This window comes from Macaca thibetana, chromosome 4, assembly GCF_024542745.1.
Source record: "Macaca thibetana thibetana isolate TM-01 chromosome 4, ASM2454274v1, whole genome shotgun sequence".
Classification (NCBI taxonomy): domain Eukaryota; kingdom Metazoa; phylum Chordata; class Mammalia; order Primates; family Cercopithecidae; genus Macaca; species Macaca thibetana.
This window is the reverse complement of record NC_065581.1, coordinates 136,716,532-136,729,951: the sequence shown is the minus strand read 5'-3', so window position 1 is coordinate 136,729,951 and position 13,420 is coordinate 136,716,532. Positions and strand designations below refer to the sequence as shown.

Sequence of the window (13,420 nt, the reverse complement as noted above, 5' to 3'; positions counted from 1 at the left end):
CCTCTTTTTCCAATGATGCAGTGCGAAGAAAGTATAAACTCTGGAGTAATTACAGTTCAGTGAGGAAATGATATCACCTGATGACCCTATGAAGCATTTAGCAATCAAAGGTGAGTTGTCCAAAATGCATTTACCCTGAACAGGAATACAATGAAACTACTAAGTTTTATCTTTATAATGATTCGTTGCTTATTATTTTGTTGCTTGCATATGTTCTGTTTCCCACATCAGTCCTGTCTTAGATTATGATCTGTCTTGACCTAGACTCTGTTTTCTACATTGCTCTGTGCAATTAAATGCTTTGTGATCATGATAAAAAGCATCATGATAACTGTTAGACTAGAGGTTTCCATACAAAGCTGTATCCCATGGAGAGCAGCTACTGGCACTAAACAATGGCTAGAGACACTCTACATAGGGAAGGGGCTGACAATTATTCAGTTTACATCAATCACTTGTGCATATATCTCAATAGAGAACACCAGGCTAGTTTGTGTGTGTGTGTGTGTGTGTGTATGTGTGTGTGTAACTCACTGCTTACTCTATAACAGAGAGAATACCAATTAAATTGGGCCATACAGGAAGATCAATTAATATATTTATTAATTGAGGGCCTTTTGACGGCCTAGTTGATCTCCTATGGTTTAATCTTTAAATCTATAGTGTTTATTAGATTCATTGCAGACTCTCAGTACATTGTAAGGCATTTGCACCTATAAATGCATTTTAAAATATCAAATTTTAAATTTTGTAGCACTAAAATGTGTCAGACAATATTCTGAATTAACTTGCATTATTTGCTTAGTGTCTGATAAATCACTAGACAAAGTGCCCTACATAATCAACAAAATACTCTTCCAAAATTAAACTAAAAGTATTTGTTAAGATGTGGCCGGGCGCGGTGGCTCACGCCTGTAATCCCAGCACTTTGGGAGGCCGAGACGGGCGGATCACGAGGTCAGGAGATCGAGACCATCCTGGCTAACACGGTGAAACCCCGTCTCTACTAAAAATACAAAAAGTTAGCTGGGCATGTTGGCCGGCGCCTGTAGTCCCAGCTACTCAGGAGGCTTAGGCAGGAGAATGGCATGAACCCGGGAGGCGGAGCTTGCAGTGAGCCGAGATCATGCCACTGCACTGCAGGTTGGGCAACAGAGCGAGACTCCGTCTCAAGGAAAAAAAAAAAAAAAGATGTGAACATCTTCTTCTTCTTCTTTTTTTTTTTTTTTTTTTAAAGAACACTACTGCGCAAATCAAGCCAGTGAGCCCCAGTCAGTTGACAGAAATATATATTTCGGACTCCTTCTCTAAATCTTTTATAAAAACACCTGAAGAATAAGAATAGTCATTTGCTTTCTTATTTTTAAAAGATCTGTTCCCCCAACTAAGTTTTTAATCTTCTACTTGTTACCAAATATCAACTGGACTTTAAAAGGAGAGGAGGAAAAAACAGACACCAATGTTTCATTTGTGAATGTAAACTTTGGTTTTTTGGTTTTCTTTTCTTTTTTTTTTTTGAGGCAGGGTCTCATTCTGTCACCTAAGCCGGAGTGCAGTGGAACGATCTCAGCTCACTCACTGCAACCTTCACCTCCCAGCTCAAGTCATCCTCCCACCTCAACCTCCCAAGTAATTGGGACTACAGGTGCAGCCACCACACCTGGCTAGATCTTTTCTATTTTTAGTAGAGAGAGGGTCCAAGTTGCCCAAGCTGGTCTCTTAACTCCTGGGCTCAAATGATCCACCCACCTCCTGGGCTCAAGTGATCCACCCACCTCAGCCTCCCAAAGTGCTGGGATTACACATTGCACCTGGCTAAACTTCTGAAATTAATGAATTGCTCCTAAATCCTTGATGAATGAACATCTTGAATGGCAAATTAAGTTTCAAGTGACATATAAGTCAACAAGTATTTCTAAGTTTCTAAAATAAATTTTCCGAATTCGAAGTTATTCTTTCTTTCTTTTCTTTGCTTTTCTTTTTCTTTTCCTTTTTTTTTTCTTTCTTTCTTTTTTTTTTTTTTTTTTTTTTTTTTTTTTTGCCGGTCTGTTTTTAATCGTGGTAGGGCCTCACACACACATTCAGGGTTCAGATCTTGTTGAAAGCTGCGATGTCGACACTCTGCACATGCTCCTCAAACTTGGTGATCTCCTCCTCCAGCAAGTCTGTCCCCACCTTGTCCTCCACCACACACTGAATATGCAGCTTCCGGATACCGTAGCCCACGGGCACCAGCTTGCAGGCCCGGCTCACCAGCCCATCCAGCTTGAATGGAGCGCACGCATGCCTCCACCTGGGTCATGTCCGTCTCATTGTCCCAACGCTTGATGTCCAGCAGGATGGAGGACTTGGCCACCAGCGAGGGATTCTTTGCCTTCTTGGTGTACTGCCGCAGCCGTTCCTCCCACAGCCGCCTTGCCTCCTTGTCTTCCTCCTTATTGTCGCTGCCAACAGATCAATGTCATCATTCTCGTTATCTTCTGCTGCCTGGCCTGGGGTGTAGTGGGGGGCGGGGAGAGCTCCACTTGGTGCATGGAAGACACGTGCTGGGTCTGCGGGGCTGTGGACCGTGGCCGGGCGAGCTCGTCTGTCTTCTCCAGCACGTTCAGCCGGGCCTCCAGCTTGGAGATGGCCCTCTGCAGCTCCTGCACCACGCCGCACAGGCTCTGATTCTCCACTTTCAGGCTGGCGATCTGAAGGAAGAGCTCGCTGTGATCTCCACTGGAGCCGCTGGAGGCCCTGAGGCCGAGCTCTGGCGGGAGGTGCTGGCCACAGGCCCATTCATCTGCTCGTAGAATTTCCTTTCTGCATCTTCATATTTGAATTGGTCGAGCCAGATCTTCTCATGTACTAGGAAGTTTGTAGCTATTTTTCTGACTCCAACCAACGATGCGGCTGCCAGAGATGAGGAATCAGTGGACGCGGGACGCCTAAGGGCGAAGTTACTCTTTCATAACGTGCAAAACCCGTAAATCTTCAACAGAAAGTACCTTTTTTATCGAAAAGAAAATCCTGCAGTTTGAAAATAAAAGTTTGTATTTCAGAGAGTTGGTGAGGAAATAATCCATTAAAGACTGCTTTTATAAACATAAACTGCTGGGAATAAAGTAAGAGTTTTAAAAGACAATGAAAACATTCTGACATCTCAACAGGCGTTAGCCTGATGAATCCATCTCATACCAGAAGTCTTTGTTTTCTATTTCTGGCTCCTTCAGGAGCTCAAGGTTTGACCTTGGACAGGTCATTTCATCTCTCAGAGCCTTCTTTCTCTTATGTCAAAGGAAGAGGCTTGCCTGTAAAATCTTTAAAGTTCTTCTGTTTCTAAAATATAAAATTATCATTCAGATACTCGTGGTATAATATTTAAAAATTCTTTAAATGTGTACAGAAAAATGTTTTGAATATTTTTCTATATACTGAGCTGCTATGTTGAGAAATTTCAGAGGTATCGCTTCAGTGTACTGTTGCTCTGATGACCAGCTATTACTGGAGAGGGCTACTGTTTCTTCCTTAAAACTTGTGTATTCCCCTCAAATACTGATGGAGGAAAAAGTACATGAATCTTTATAGTAAAAGACAGACAATTAGATATAATTGATCTTAATAGATCTGTATATAATATGGACCATTATCTACATATCATTTGTTAAATTTAATGCGCTCTAGCACTCAGCTAAACTAATTGTATTGTGTATGTATATATCTTAAGCACAGTTGATTTCATAGATCAGTGCCCCTGGGCTAGGCAGGAAAAGGTCAAAGCTCTTAAACCAGTCCACCAAACTATGTTAACTAAAAGCCTCAGAACTAGTAGTATTTCTCGTTAGTCTTTCAGCTGCAGGGTAGAGAAAGAAAGCGAAATCACAAGGCAAGTATTTTTCTACAGCAGTTTGATTTAGCAAATGTTGAACAAATAAAACATTAACTAAATAAAATATTGCATATATATATATATATATATATATATATACTGTTTATTTTCATGTTGTCTGACATCCTGACAACTAAAGGGAAAATAATGTAGAAGTAGGCGAACTTTGTGTCTCTGAGTTTCCTGGGCCTGAAATAATTGGCAGGGTGAATCTGAAATGCAGACACAGAAAGTCACCCTTGTTTTGATGCCCTTTTTTTTTTTTTTCCTTTTCATGTTTATATTTTGGTGCATTTCCCTCCAATATCAAATATTACCTTGGTACTAAAAAAATCAAGAAGGGAAAATGCAGGCAGGAAAACGAGGAGAATCAGCTTGTTACTTCTCTCCCATGTATGATTGGGCTCATGTGATTGGTGCATTAGACTTTGTAGTGTCATTTCACTCCTTTCTCTGTAGACATCAATACTAACAAATGAACTGCAAAAATCCTAAAGTGTGAGGATGAACACTAATTATTTATGTATGCACATCATTTGTATGGATTTCTAACTATTGATCTTCAGGTAAATGTCTAGACAGAAGTAGATTTACATATAGGTAGTTGTGCTATACTTTTACATTTATAGTAATTAATATCTAGAAAAGCAAGAAGGAAAAGACAAAATATCACTATTATTATTTTGCCTACTTGCCTCTGCAAAAACGAAGAAATAAAAGGATTGCCTTCTATCTACCTGAGACAGACATTTAAACTATAGTGAATTCAGAATCTTTAGGCATTATCCTCAAAGTTTCTTTCAGTGAAAATTGATATGAATCAAAAATTTATGTTAAAAAAAAAGTCTGGGCCAATGCTCCTAGCAGAGTTATCTGAATGACTTGCTAGGTCGAGCCATCGGTCAACTATTTTCCTCTAGATTGTAGGATTAGTATATCAGGCCAGATTCTTATCCTGTGCAATGTGGAGCACAGTTATTTTTGGAATCTGAGAGATCGTATGATTTGACGCTCCTAAAGGAGACCTTCTAAGACTTTACTTCCAAAAAACGGAGTGGATATTATAGTAAAATATAATTCCTATACTAAAATACAGCTGTAAAAACCAAAATGCAGTTTGAATACATTTAGAGGGAGTCTTCAGTGCTTTGTCCATTAGATAAAAAGATTGCAAATTAAAAGTACTCAAAAATTGCAGTTGACATTCAGAAACTCATTAGCTTCATTCTTTTCCAAAATCACCATAGCAATTAGTCTAAACTTTAATTGGTCAAAATTATTCATCATTAAAACACTGATTTCTAAAAGACTATTTTGTTTTCCCTCTGTCTTGGACTTACATTTTTTAGGAATTTAAATCTTTCTCTACCAGTTTCTGAAATGATTAAGCACATTTGCATCTTATGTGTCTAGAGAAGATATTCCTTCCCTTGAACTCTCTCATTCTGGCCTCTTCTGCTTGGTCAACTGTCTGTGGAAATTCTGTGCTGATCATCTATAGATTACATGCTAATCTATATTTCCTAAGAAAAATAAGAAAAATATGTACATAGGGTTCAGTTTATATTTAGAAACCTCAGGATCTTTGGTCAATTCTTACTCCATTTTCATGATAATCCCTACATTTTTATCTCAATTTAACTTATCCCGTTTAAGATGTTGCTTCCTTATTAAAATATTTATCACCTTAAAATTATCCACTACTATTTAATATATACAAGCTTTTATATTCCTTCCTTCTTTCTTTCCTTCCTTCATATGTGCAGCCAATCAGTCATTTGTTCATTCAGTATCTTCCAGTGCCAGCACTGTGCTAGAAACATGGAATTAAAAGAGGAAAGAGTATGTTCTATGATCTAAAAATGCTCATAAAGATCAGGTAAACAAATAAGTGCATTTAATTGTTAAGAGAACAAAGACCAGGACATGCTGGAGGCCCAGTGGAAGGTAGGAATTTTCCTATCTGGGAGGCAGGTGGTGAACCAGAAGGCTTATAGGTGCAGATGATGCTTGAACTGAATGTTCACAGGTGCTTTTTGCCAGATAGTCTAACAGATTAAGATGCTTTCCCTACAGAGGGAGAACCAGAGGGCCGGAAACTGAAGGATGAATTCAGAGAAAATGACAAGTAGTGCAGTCTGGCTAAAGCAGAAAGGCATATCAGTGAGGCAGGGACCAGTTAATGGATAATAACAAGACAGAGAGTTTGGATTTCAGACCACAAAATATGGTCAGGGGAAGAATCAGCAAAGTTAAGCAAGAACAATAATATGACATATATTTTTTCATTTAGACAGAATGCACTGAATATTTAAAGAAATAGAAATAAAACATTTCAGAATCTACCTTTTGCTTCTCATTGACAAAGTCCTCACTAAGATGGAATAAAAATGGAAGCATGAAACAGAGAGAGAGAAACTGTGTTTCTGCATGGGATGACAAGAAGGGTAGTGAAGCTCACCCAAGTACAGTAATGTTTACAACTAATTGATCACAACCAGTTACAGATTTCTTTGTTCTTTTTCTACCCCTATTGTTTCACTTGACTAGCCTTAGAAATGAAAAAAAGAAAAGAAAAAGGGTAGATTACAGAGTTCAGGATCTGTGTTTTGGTCCCCATATTTCCAGTCCTTTTCACCAATGCTTAGTAAATATGTGGTTAAATAAAAAATTGTATTCAATTAATTAATTATTAGTATTATTATTTTTTGAGACAGAGTTTCACTCTTGTTGCCCAGGCTGGAGTGCAGTAGTACAATCTCAGCTCACTGGAACCTCCGCTTCCCGGGTTCAAGCAATTCTCCTGTCTCGGCCTCCCAAGCAGCTGGGATTACAGGCAACTGCCACTATGCCCAGCTAATTTTTTGTATTTTTAGTAGAGACAGGGCTTCGCCATGTTGCCCAGGCTGGTCTTGAACTCCTGACCTCAGATGATACTCTCGCCTCGGCCTCCCAAAGTGCTGGGATTACGGGTGTGATCCACCATGCCTGGCCCTTAATTAATTTTTTTTGAAAGCTATGTGACAGTGACCAAAACTATATGATTGAGGAAATATTTGTAGAAATGATATATATGACAACAATAGCAAAAAGGACAGGGGCAAATAAACAGAAGTCTTATTTTTCAAAATTCTTGCACTTTATTAGAAGCATTATAAAATTAGCTGTAAGTAGATTGTGGTACTTAATAATAAATGTTGTAAACCCTATGGCATACACTAAAAATAATGTAAAAATGTGTATTTAAAATGCCAACAGAGGAATTCAAAGGAATATTTTATAACAACATCAGTTAACCTAAAAGAAGACAGAAAATAAGGAAGGCAGGAACAAAAATACGGGTGAGACAAACAGAAAAGAAATAGCAAGTTATAGTTGGGTCTTGATTTTTAAAATCTGGGCTAAGAATTTCCATCTTTGAATGGGGAGAAGTAATCTATTTATAACAAATATAGTTATTAATTAAGTTGGGCTTAAGCCATATTAAAATATATAGATTTTTAGTCTGGATAAAAATGTATGGCCCCATTATATCCTGTCTATAAGAGAAAAACTTTTTGTTAAGAAAATACAGATTGATTGAAGGAAAATAATGGAAAAAATTACAGCATGCATTCAATAAACTTAGGCAATATGGGGTGCCTATTTTAATACCAGAAAAAAACAGACTTCAACGCAAAGTGTATTATCAGATATAAAGAAGAATATTCCATAATAATAAACTGCTGATTCATGAAGGAAGTATAACAATTATATATGTGGGAAGGTGGAGCAAGATGGCAGAATAGAAGGCTCTAACGATTGTCCCACTATCCTGCAATGACATCAAATTAACACCCATCTACACAGAAAAAAAAATCTTCAGAAGAATCAAAAATCAAGTGAGCAACCCAGTACCTGGTTTTAACTTTATTGCTGAAAGAGACACTGAAGAAATAGAAAAAACAGTCCTGAATCCCAATGCCTTCCTCCCTACCCACAGAAACTGGCAGTGTGGTGTGGGGAGCATCTCTCAGTGCTGAGGGAGGAGAATACAGCAATTGTGAGGCATTGAACTCATTGCCGTTCTGTTAGAGCAGAAAGGAATATCACATCAAACTTAGCTGATGTCCATCCACAAAGGGAGCATTTAAACCAGCCCCAGCCAGAGGGGAATTGCTGATCCCAACAGTTGAAACCTGAGTTCTTGCAAACCTTGACACCAAGGGCTACAATGCTCTATGTCTCCAAATAAACTTGAAAGGCAGTCTAGGCAACTTTTAGGCAAGTCCTAGTGCTGAACTAGGCCCAGAACAGTGGACTGGGTGGGTGCTGTACATACTGAGACACCAGCTGGGGCAGGGCTGCACAGGGTAGAGTAATGCTAGCACTCCCTGAGCCAGACACCACCAGCTCTGCCTTAACCCTAGGCTGCACAAGTCTCTCCAAAAGAGACCCCTTTCTTCCACTTGAAGGAGAGCAGAGGACAGAGCGGGGAGGATTTTGTCTTGCAATGTGGATATCAGTTCAGCCACAGCAGGATAGAGCAATGGCCAGAGTCAAGAGGCCCTTGTTCTAGGCCCTAGGTCCCAGACATTTCTAGACATACCTTGGGCCAAAAGGGAACCCACTGCCTTAAAGGAGAGGACCCAGTCCTGGCAGTATTCATTACTCACTAACTGAAGAGCCTTTGAGCCCTGAATGACCATTAGTGATACACAGGTACTATGTCTTGGGCCTTGGGTGAGTCTCTGAGACTTTCTGACTTCAGGTGAAACTCATCATCTTACTAGCTTGGATGGCTATGGGTCAAAACTCCTGCTTGAGAAAAGCAGAGGGAAAAGTAAAGTCTTGCACCTTAGGTACAAGCACTGCCACAGGGGGGTAGAGCACCAAATGGTCTCTTGGGATCCCTGATTCTAGCACTTGACTGTTGGATGGCATTTCTGGACCTTCCCTGGGCCACAGAGGAGCTCACTGCCCTGAAGGGTAAGTCCCAGGCAAGGTAGCATTCACCACAAGCTGACTTAGAGCCCTTGGGCTTTAAGGGAACGTTGGAGATAGTCTGTCAGTACTGCTTGTGGCCTGGGGTGGTGGTGGCTATGGGGTGAAGCTCCTCTGCCTTTGGAAAGGGGAGAAAGTATGGGAAGGACTGCATCTTGTGGTTTGAGTACCAGCCCTGCCACAGTACAATAGAACACCAGGCAGACTTCTAAGATTTTTGACTCTAGTACCTGAACTACCGGACTGCAACTTTGGACCCACGTGGGGCCTAGGGGACCTTGCCACCCTGAAGAAAAGGACACAGGCCTGGTTGGCTTTGCCACTGGCTGATTGTGTAGCCCCAGGGCGTCGAGTGAACATAGGCAGTAGCCAGGGAGTGGTTAGAGTAGGCCTTGGGCGAGGCCCAGTGCTCTGCTAACTTCAGGTCTCACCCAGTGCAGTCACAGTAGTGGTGGCCGCAGAGGTGCCTGTGTTACTCCAACTTTAGGTGGCTTGGACATAGAGACTATGTTTGTTTGGTAGAAATTAAGGAAAGAGAACAAGAGCCTCTGCCTGGTAATCCAGAGAATGCTCCTGGATCTTGTCCAAGACCATCAAGGCAGTACTTCTATGAGTCTGCAAGAACCACAGTGTTACTGGGCTTGAGGTAACTCCTAAATCAGATACAGCTTAGATCATAAAACCTAAGCCCTTTGAAATATCTGGAAAGCCTTCCCAAGAAGGACAGGTACAAATATTCCCAGACAGTGAAGACTACAATAAATACTGAGTTCTTCAATGCCCAGACACCAAAGAACATCTGACAGCATCAACACTATCCAGGAAAATATGACCTCACCAAATGAACTAAATAAAGCACCAGGGACCAATCCTGGAGAAACAGAGAGATGTGACCTTTCAGACAGAGCATTCAAAATAGCTGGACTGAGGAAATTAAAAAGAGATTCACAAAAAGACAGAGAAGGAATTCAGACAAATTCTATCAGATAAATTTAACAAAGAGAATGAAATAATTTAAAATAATCAAGCGGAAATTCTGAAGCTGAAAAATGCAGTTGGCATACTGAAGAATACATCAAAGTCTCTTAATAGCAGATGTCATCAAGCAGAAGAAAGAATTAGTGAGCTTGAAGACAGGCTATTAAAAAATAAACAGTCAGAGGAGATAAAAGAAAAAAGAATAAAAAACAATGAAGCATGCTTACAGAATTTAGAAAATAGCTTCAAAAGGATAAATTTAAGAGTTATTGGCCTTAAAGACAGGGTAGAGAAAGAGGTAGGGGTAGAAGTTTTATTCAAAGGAATAATTACAGAGAGTTCCCAAACCTAGAAAAATATATAAATATTCAAGTACATGAAGGTTATAGAACACCAAGCAGATTTAATCCAAAGACTACCTCAAGGCATTTAATAATGAAACTCTCAATGGTCAAGGGGAAAGAAATAATCCTAAAAGCAGCAAGAAAAAAATAAACAAATAACATATGATGGAGCTCCAATAAGTCTGGCAGCAGACTTTTCAGCGGAAATTTTGCAGTCCAGGAGAGAGTGGTGTGCCATATTTAAAGTGCTGAAGGAAAACAACTTGTACCCTAGAATACTATATATGGTGAAGATGTCCTTCAAACATGAAGGAGAAATAAATACTTTCTCAGACAAACAAAACTCGAGGGATTTCATCAATACAAGACTTGTCCTACAAGAAGGGCTAAAAGGAGTACTTCAATCGAAATAAAAAGACATCAGTGATCAATAAGTAATCACCTGAAGGTATAAAACTCACTGGTATTAATAAGTATATAGAAAAACAGAATTTTATAACACTGTAACTGTGGTGTGTAAGCTACTCTTATCCTAAGTAAAAAGACTCAATGAAGAACCAATCAAAAATAATAACTATGGCAACTTCCCAAGACATAGTCAGTACAATAATATATAAATAGAAACAACAAAAGGTTTAAAAATGGGGTGGGCAATGAAGTTAAGGCATAGATTTTTTATTTTTTTTTTTTGCTTGTTTCTTTGTTTATGCAAATGGTGTTAAGTTGTTATCAGCTTAAAATAATGGGTTGTAAGATAGCGTTTGCAAGCTTCATGGTTACCTCAAGCCAAAAAACATACAATGGAGACACAAAAAATAAAAAGCAAGAAACTAAATCATAACACCAAAGAAAATCACCTTCACTAAAGGAAGATGAGAAGGAATGAAAGAAGGAAGAGAAGATAACAAAACAACCAGAAAACAATTAACAAAATGGCAGGAGTAGGTCCTTACTTGTCAATAATAACATTGAATGTAAATGGACTTAATTCTCCAATCAAAAGACATAGACTGCCTGAATGGAAGGAACAAGACCCATTGGTCTTTTGCTACAAGAAACACACATCACCTATAAAAAATAGACTCAAAATAAAGGGATGGAAAAAGATATTCCATGTTGATGGAAACCATAAAAAAGTAGGAGTCATTATACATATATCAAACAAAATAGATTTCAAGACCAAAACTTTGAGAAGGGACAAAGAAGATCACTATATAATGATAAAGGGGTCAATTCAGCAAAAAATGTAATAATTTTAAATATATATGCAATGAACACTGGAGCACCCAGATATATAAGGTAAGTGCTAGAGCTAAAGAGAGATATAGAATCCAATATAATAATAGCTGGAGACTTCAACACCCCACTTTCAGCATTGGACATATCTTCCAGACAGAAAATCAACAAAGAAACATCAGACTTAATCTGCACTATAGACCAAATGTATCTAGTGGATATTTATAGAACATGTAATCCAATGGCTGCAGAATACACATTCTTTTCCTCAGCACACAGATTATTCTCAAGGATAGACCATGTGTTACATCACAAAATAAGTCTTAAAATATTTAAAAAATTGAAATAATATCAAGCATCTTCTGTGACCATAATGGAACAAAACTAGAAATTAATAACAAGAAGAATTTTGGAAACTATACTAATACAAGGAAATTAAGCAATATGCTGCTGAATAACCAGTGGGGTCAATAAAGAAATTAAGAAGGAAATTTAAAAATGTCTTGAAATGAATTATAACAGGAACACAACATACCATAATCTATGAGACACAGCAAAAGCAATACTAAGAGGCAAGTTTATTGCTATAAGTGCCTACATCAATAAAGAGGGAAAGCTTCAGAAAACAATCTAATAAGGCATCCTAAAGAACTACAGAGGCAACAACAAACCAAACCCAAAATGAGTAGAAAAAAAGAAATAATAAAGATCAGAGCAGAAATAAATGAAATTGAAGTGAAAAAAATACAAAACATCAATGAAACAAGAAGTTGGTTTTTAAAAAAGTTAAAATTGGCAAGCCTTTAGTCAGACTAAGAAAAAAAGGACAGAGGATCCAAATAAATAAAATCAGAATTGGAAAAGAAGACATTACAACTGATACTCCAGAAATTCAAAGGACCATTAGTGGTTACAATGAGCGACTATATGCCCATAAATTTAAAAATTTAGAAGAAATGGACAAATTCCTGGACACATTCAACCTAGCAAGATTGAACCATGAAGAAATCCAAAACCTGAACAGACCAATAACAAATAATGAAATTAAAGCTGTAATAAAAATTCTCCCAGTAAAGAGAAGCCTCAGACCTGATGGCTTCATTACTGAATTCTATCAAACATTTAAAGAACTAATACCAATTCTACTCATACTCTTATTAATATTCTGAAAAATATAGGAGGAGGGACCACTTCCAAACTCATTCTACAAGGTCAGTGGTTACCCTGAGACCAAAATCAGACAAAAACACATTAAAAAAAGAAAACTACAGGTCCATATGTTTGATGAATATTGATACAAAAATCTTCAACAAAATACTAGCAAACAGAATTCAACAATACATAAGAAAGATCATTCATCATGTCCAAGTGAGATTTATCCCTGAGATACAAGAATGGTTCAACATATGCAAACCAATCAATGTGATACATCATATCAACAAAATGAAGGAGAAAAACCATATGATCATTTCAATTGATGCTGAAAAAACATTTAATAAAATTAAACACCACCACATGATAAAAACTCTTAAGAAAACCTGGGGATGGAAGGAGCATACGTCAACATAATAAAGCCATATACATCAGACCCACAAATAGTATCATACTGAATGGGGAAAAACTGAAAATCTTTCCCCTAAGATCTAGAACACGACAAGGATGCCCGCTGTCACCACTGTTACTCAACATAGTATTGGAAGTCCTAGCTAGAGCAATCAGACAAGAGAAAGACATAAAGGGCATCCAAATGGGAAAAGAAGAAGTCAAATTATTCTTGTTTGATGTTATATAATCTTATATTTGGAAAAATCTACAGACTCCACAAGAAAACTATTAAAACTGATAAGCTAATTCAGTGATATTGCAGGATATAAAATCAACATACAAAAATGAATAGCATTTCCATATACCAATAGTGAACAATGTGAAAAAGAAATAAAAATGCAACCCCATTTGCAATAGCTACACATACAATTAAATACGTAGGAGTTAACTGAAGAAGTGAAAT

At 38.1% G+C, this 13,420-nt stretch overlaps 1 pseudogene; it reads right to left on the bottom strand.

Moving 5' to 3' along the window:
- Positions 1 to 2,088: 2,088 nt before the first annotated feature.
- On the bottom strand, positions 2,089 to 3,245 carry LOC126953456 (elongation factor 1-delta-like; annotated as a pseudogene).
- Positions 3,246 to 13,420: the final 10,175 nt, after the last annotated feature.